Consider the following 7,500-nt stretch of genomic DNA (forward strand, 5'->3'; position numbering starts at 1 on the left):
AACAAGGATTTTCTTAGTAGCGGCGAGCGAAAAGAAAATAGTTCAGCACTAAGTCACTTTGTCTTTATGGCAAATGTGAGATGCAGTGTATGGAATGTCAAATTTCTAGTATGAGAAATTAACGATTTAAGTCCTTCTTAAATGAGACCATTTACCCAAAGAGGGTGCCAGGCCCGTATAACGTTAATGATTACTAGATGGCATTTCCAAAGAGTCGTGTTGCTTGATAGTGCAGCACTAAGTGGGTGGTAAACTCCATCTAAAACTAAATATAACCATGAGACCGATAGTAAACAAGTACCGTGAGGGAAAGTTGAAAAGAACTCTGAATAGAGAGTTAAATAGTACGTGAAACTGCTTAGAGGTTAAGCCCGATGAACCTGAATATCCGTTATGGAAAATTCATCTTTATGATTTTAATATTTATAATATTATAATAATGGTGTGCATTTTTTCTATAAAGGACATTGTAATCTATTAACATAAATATATTTATCATAAGATCATTTGCTTAAGTTTATTCAAATTATTTTGCTTGCATTTTAATATCGAATAAATGCTTTTGATTTGATAAAGTGTTGATAGATTTATTATATATAGTGCTTAAATATTTATATTTTATAATAGCATATTGATCATTGATCTTTATGTTTATTATATGCACTTATATGATTAACAATGCGAAAGATTCAGGATACCTTCGGGACCCGTCTTGAAACACGGACCAAGGAGTCTAACATATTTGCAAGTTATTGGGAATAAAAACCTAATAGCGTAATTAACATAACTTAATTTAATGGGATTAGTTTTTAGCCTATTTATAGTCTATTAATTCAATCCCGGGGCGTTCTATACAGTTATGTATAATAGTATTTATATTATTTATACCTCTAACTAGAGCGTACCTTGAGCATATATGCTGTGACCCGAAAGATGGTGAACTATACTTGATCAGGTTGAAGTCAGGGGAAACCCTGATGGAAGACCGAAACAGTTCTGACGTGCAAATCGATTGTCAGAATTGAGTATAGGGGCGAAAGACCAATCGAACCATCTAGTAGCTGGTTCCCTCCGAAGTTTCCCTCAGGATAGCTGGTGCATTTAAAAATTATGTAAAATAATCTTATCTGGTAAAGCGAATGATTAGAGGCCTTAGGGTCGAAACGATCTTAACCTATTCTCAAACTTTAAATGGGTAAGAACCTCACCTTTCTTGGTATGAAGGTAGTGGTTGTGATATAATGTGCCCAGTGGGCCACTTTTGGTAAGCAGAACTGGCGCTGTGGGATGAACCAAACGTAATGTTACGGTGCCCAAATTAACAACTCATGCAGATACCATGAAAGGCGTTGGTTGCTTAAAACAGCAGGACGGTGGACATGGAAGTCGTAATCCGCTAAGGAGTGTGTAACAACTCACCTGCCGAAGCAACTAGCCCTTAAAATGGATGGCGCTTAAGTTGTATACCTATACATTACCGCTAAAGTAAATGGTTTATGTTCAATTTCGGTTGGATTATAAACTTTGAAACTTTAGTGAGTAGGAGGGTACAATGGTGAGCATAGAAGTGTTTGGCGTAAGCCTGCATGGAGCTGCCATTGGTACAGATCTTGGTGGTAGTAGCAAATAATCGAATGAGACCTTGGAGGACTGAAGTGGAGAAGGGTTTCGTGTGAACAGTGGTTGATCACGAGTTAGTCGGTCCTAAGTTTAAGGCGAAAGCCGAAAATTTTCAAGTTATAATGAAAAGGAAGTAAAATTGCTTAGTAATTAAACACTTGAATAATTTTGAACGAAAGGGAATACGGTTCCAATTCCGTAACCTGTTGAGTATCCGTTTGTTATTAAATATGGGCCTTGTGCTCATCCTGGCAACAGGAACGACCATAAAGAAGCCGTCGAGAGGTATCGGAAGAGTTTTCTTTTCTGTTTTATAGTCGTACTACCATGGAAGTCTTTCGAAGAGAGATATGGTAGATGGACTAGAAGAGCATGACATTTACTGTTGTGTCGATATTTTCTCCTCGGACCTTGAAAATTTATGGTGGGGTCACGCAAACTTCTCAACAGGCCGTACCAATATCCGCAGCTGGTCTCCAAGGTGAAGAGTCTCTAGTCGATAGAATAATGTAGGTAAGGGAAGTCGGCAAATTAGATCCGTAACTTCGGGATAAGGATTGGCTCTGAAGATTGAGATAGTCGGGCTTGATTGGGAAGCAATAACATGGTTTATGTACTCGTTCTGGGTAAATAGAGATTCTCGGATCTTGTTCCCCGGATAGTAGTTACGTAGCCAATTGTGGAACTTTCTTGCTAAAATTTTTAGGGAATTATCGCAAGATATATTCCTTTTAAATTATAACGACTATCAATTAACAATCAATTCAGAACTGGCACGGACTTGGGGAATCCGACTGTCTAATTAAAACAAAGCATTGTGATGGCCCTAGCGGGTGTTGACACAATGTGATTTCTGCCCAGTGCTCTGAATGTCAAAGTGAAGAAATTCAAGTAAGCGCGGGTAAACGGCGGGAGTAACTATGACTCTCTTAAGGTAGCCAAATGCCTCGTCATCTAATTAGTGACGCGCATGAATGGATTAACGAGATTCCTACTGTCCCTATCTACTCACTTGTGCGTTTTACGTTGAGCTGATCAGACGTGTTTTTATAAGCGGATTTTCGGTACGTAAATTTAAAGTGTTATAGTGCGAATATTAAAAAGAGCGATAGTGGATTTTAAAGCTTGGACTCAGTAGATTCGGGAGAGAGTGATATTTTGTGAATCGGTTGGCGGATGCCTAAGATATAGGCAGATTAAAAATCGGTTGACGAAGAATCAAACGTGTGTATTATTATACATAGTGTGTGTGTGTGTAATAGAAAAGTTGAGACTCCGCTGGCAAAAGTTGAGACTCCGCTGACAAGGTGTCTCAAGGCCAAACTCCGGCGGCTGTTTTGGTGGTGCCATACGTGTGGGTAAGTGAGTTGGTGTTGCCACTAGGTGGGTGTGTGACTCCACTAAGTGGTTTGTGACTCGGATAGGTTCGTGTCTCGGCTAAGTACTTCCGGTTTTGGGTTGACCATTTCCGGTTTGTGTCTTGGCTAAGTGTTTCCGGTTTGTGTCTTGGCTAACCACTTCCGGTTTTGGGTTGGCCATTTCCGGTTTGTGTCTTGGCTAAGTGGTTCGTGCCTTGGCTAACTGGTTGGTGTCTTGGCTGTGTTGCCAATTTGTGTCTCTGCTAATAAGGGTATTCCTGTGTGATTACATTCTTTGTAATATATAGTAGGGGTATTCCCGTAGTTTTGAAGAGGGAAATTTTTCAAAATTCTATTTTTGCTGGTTTTTCTTCATTTTTACTGATATTTGGGTTGTTTTTTCGGGGTTTTTACTATGCCTCCTGCTAGTAAGCGGAAGGGTGAGAAGCCGAAGGGTGATGCGTCGGATACTGCCACCGATGATACCCGTTCTGTGCCGCCGGCTGGTGTACCCAAGGTGCGCCACACCGACAGCGAGGCGGAGGAATCGGTGGAAAGTAAGTCGAAGCGCCCGAAACCTAGCTCGCCGAAGCTGAAAAGAGGTGCTGTTGCTGCTGTTGCCGCTGTAGCTACGGGTAATGTTGTGGACCCGATGAGTGTCACTGATGATCTAGTGAGTGAAGAGGAGGTTACTGGTGGCAGGAAACCTCGTTTGAGGAAGAGGGGTGCATCGATGAGGGAGAAGGCCAGCGTCAGTGTTGAGGAGATGAAAGCGGTGACGGATGGGGTGACTACCATGGTACTCGCTGATGGCGTCGATCAGCAGCTTGCGCGTGGTGTGCTGCAACAGTGCTCTAAATATGAGGTCCTGTTGATGAGGTTGGTGGCTGAAAATGAACGCCTTAAGGGGAGATTGGAAGCTGCAGTTCCTGCTGTTTCATCTGCTCCAGCTGCTGGGCCTGTTTTTGCAGTTCCCAGAATCCCAGCTGAACGACCTGTGAGAGCTGATATGCGCGCAGCCGTAACTGCTGTTACCCCAAAGCCTGTGGAGACGTGGTCGGTGGTGGTTAAGGGGAAAAAGGGTGTCTCGTCTAAGGAGGTAGTGGAGAAGGTCCAGAAGGAGGTTGGCCCCACTTTAGGTGTGCGTGTGCATGATTTGCGACCTATGCGCGATGGCGGAGCGGTCATCCGGACCCCGTCGGTAGCTGAGAGGGAGAAGGTGGCGAAGAATGCCAAGTTCGGTGAGGTTGGGTTGGAGGTGTCGGTGAGAGACAAACTTGGACCGAGGATCGTCGTACAGCGAGTTCATCCGGAGATTACCCCGGATGAATTTATGACGGAGCTGTACGAGATGAATCTCAAACAGAAGATGTCTGAGGAGGTCTTTAAGCGGAGCGTTCGTCTGGTGACTGGCCCTTGGAAAGCGAGTGGTGGTGCAGTGAATGTCGTCCTTGAGGGCAATGCTGATACCATGCAGCATATGCTTGACGCTGGTAGGTGCTACATAAAGTGGTTCTCATTTATGGTACGACAGCACGATGCAGTTCCTAGTTGCTTTAGATGCCTGGGTTTCGACCACATGGTACGGAACTGCAGGATGGACACTGATGTCTGTCGTTTATGTGGCACGGCCGGCCACTTAGCCTCACGCTGCCAGAATGAGGTGAGATGCAGGAACTGTGCCTTTAAGGGGCTTCCGGCTGGGCATCTGATGATGTCTGCAGCCTGCCCGGTATACAGCGCCATTGTTGCCAAGGCGAACGCACGCCATTAATATGGAGGGTACAGATTTGAAAATCTTGCAGCTTAACTGCCAGCGGGCATATTCGGTGATTTGCGAACTAGGTCAAGCGATGTACAACCTGAATGCGACTTTTGCACTCGTGCAGGAGCCGTATGTCACGGATGGTCACATCAGGGGTTTGCCGGGGGGTATGCGAGCGTTTACGGACTTGGGGGGCAACGCCGCTATTATAATTAAGGACAGTTACATTAACTGTACGGTTATGAGTAGGAGTGATTGGGGAGTCTGCGTTAGCGTAGAGGGCGGTTTTGGTAGAATGCTACTGACAAGCATCTACTGTAGGTTTGGGGGGCCTCTTGAACCCTATTTAGGGTACATGGATTCGGTACTACTACTGGATAGTAGTTCACCTATAATCCTTGGTTTAGACGCAAATGCATGCTCTCGCATGTGGTTCTCTAAGATGGGCGGGAATACTTCTGCTCATCAGAACTACTTGCGAGGTGTCATGCTTAGTGAATGGCTGGTCACAAAGCGGCTCATTGTCCTCAATGAGCCTAGTGATATGTACACTTTTGATGGTCCAAGAGGATGTAGTGACATTGACGTGACGTTAGCCAATGTGGGGGCAATGACAGAATACCGTTTTAGCTGGAAGATTAGGGATGACTTTGGTGTGAGTGATCATAGTCTCATTGAGATTGTGGTCTCCCACCAACGGGCAACGGACGGGACGTACCTACCACGCAAGTGGAAACTACGCGACGTCAATTGGGATAACTATGCTGACGCATTTCGGTGGGCAGCGTTGGATGTTCCAATTGACGACTTTAGGGCACTTACTATTGACAGTCAAGTCAGCCTGATAGATCGGTGGATGTGTACCACTAATGATACTCTCCTTGGTCGTTGTCGCAAGACTCGTCAGGGAGGGGTCAGGTGGTGGACTCGCGAGCTGGATCTGATGCGGAGGAGCGTTCGTCGTCTCAGGAAGCGATTCCAGAGGGGAAGGCGCTCTAATGCAGAAGATCTGGTGCAGCGAAAAGCTGACTATCTGGCTGCCTTGAGAGTCTACAAGGACAGAATCGTGAGTGTGAAGGAGGACGAGTGGCGTACTTTCGTACAGGACAACAGGGATGACCCCTGGGGTAAGGTTTACCGTATCCTTAGGGGTAGACGGCAACAGGCGGACTTGTTAGGTCTTCGGGTTGGTAACACAACGTTGCTGACGTGGAGACAGTGCACGGACGCCTTGCTTGAGACTTTCTTTCCGGGGGCGGAATCGGCTGATCATCTTCCCTATGGGGAGATGATTAGTCCTCCGCCACTGGAGAGAATGGAAGTTGATGATAGCATATACCGAGTCAAAAGTAGGAAATCTCCGGGTATTGATGGTATGACTGGAGAGATGTGTAAAAGCATCTGGAAGGCCATACCGGAATATCTGGAGTCAGTCTTTGGGAGGTGTATCAGTGAGGGCTATTTCCCTGAGGCTTGGAAGCAGGCTAAAGTTGTGGTGCTCCTGAAGTCGCCCGATAAAGTGAGGAGTGATCCACGCTCATATCGGGGTATCAGCCTCCTTCCGGTACTTGGAAAAGTACTGGAAAGGATGATGGTATATAGACTGAGGGAGTCCTACAATGAGGTGGCTTCTGAGTTTCAGTTCGGATTTAAAGAGGGGAAATCTGTTGAGGACGCGTGGCACCATGTCAAGTCTAGCGTTGTAAACTCTGCAAGCAAATATGTCCTTGGCATATTTGTTGATTTTAAGGGTGCGTTTGATTATCTCTCTTGGAGAGAGGTTCTTGATAGACTGCGTTTAGTTGGCTGTCGAGAGCTCTCCCTATGGAGTAGTTACTTCAGCGGCAGGAAAGCTTTTGTGGTAGGCGCCAACGATACTGTTTGCAGGGATGTTGCCAGGGGCTGCCCTCAGGGGTCTATCTGTGGTCCATTTATTTGGAACCTAATGATGGATCCCTTGTTGAGGTCTCTGGCGGCGTCTTGCCGACTCTGTGCTTACGCGGATGACTTGCTCATCTTAATCGAAGGTCAGTCTCGTGCTGAGCTGGAGAGAAGAGGTGAGCAGGCCATGCGTGAGGTCAATGAGTGGGGGAACAGTGTCGGTGTTGAAGTGTCGAGGGAGAAAACCGTGATGATGATGCTGAAAGGCATCTTATCGCGGACTCGTTCCCCGTCAGTTCGATCTGGTGACGTTTTTCTCAGATACGTGACCCAGGTCAAGTATCTGGGAATTACGATGGGTGAGAGAATGAGCTTCTTCGCTCATCTCTCTGTGGTTCGAGAAAAGCTGACTGTCGTTGCAAGTTGTATCAGACGCATCCTTAGAAGTGACTGGGGTCTTGGCAGGCGTGCTGTGCGTACCATATATGGTGGACTTTTCGTTGCTTGTGCAACGTTTGGCTCATCCGTATGGTACGAAACGGTTATGTCTGTTGTGGGCCGCCAAAAGTCATTGACTTGTCAGAGAGTTGCAATGCTGGCTTGCATGCCAGTTTGCCATACGGTCTCGACGGATGCTCTTCAGGTCCTGCTGGGTGCGGCTCCCCTTGACTTGGAAGTAATACGGCGTGGTATTGCTTTTAAGGTCAAGAAGGGGCTGCCACTTCTTAGTCATGACTGGATTTCTGCTTCTGACGTGGTAGGGTTGGACTCAAGACGGACGAAACTCCTGCTGGACGATCATCTTGTTTCAAGATGGCGTTCACGCTGGACGAACAGCAACAACGGGCGGGTCACTCACGAGTTTATACGGGACGC

The 7,500-nt window shown here is 46.1% G+C and overlaps 1 pseudogene; it reads left to right on the plus strand.

Annotated features, from left to right (window-relative positions):
• The window catches only part of LOC135962935 (large subunit ribosomal RNA), a 9,986-nt pseudogene that overhangs the window by 66 nt on the left and 2,420 nt on the right, over nt 1-7,500 (plus strand).

The sequence above is a fragment of the Calliphora vicina genome, chromosome X, assembly GCF_958450345.1.
Source record: "Calliphora vicina chromosome X, idCalVici1.1, whole genome shotgun sequence".
NCBI classification, from domain to species: Eukaryota; Metazoa; Arthropoda; class Insecta; order Diptera; family Calliphoridae; genus Calliphora; species Calliphora vicina.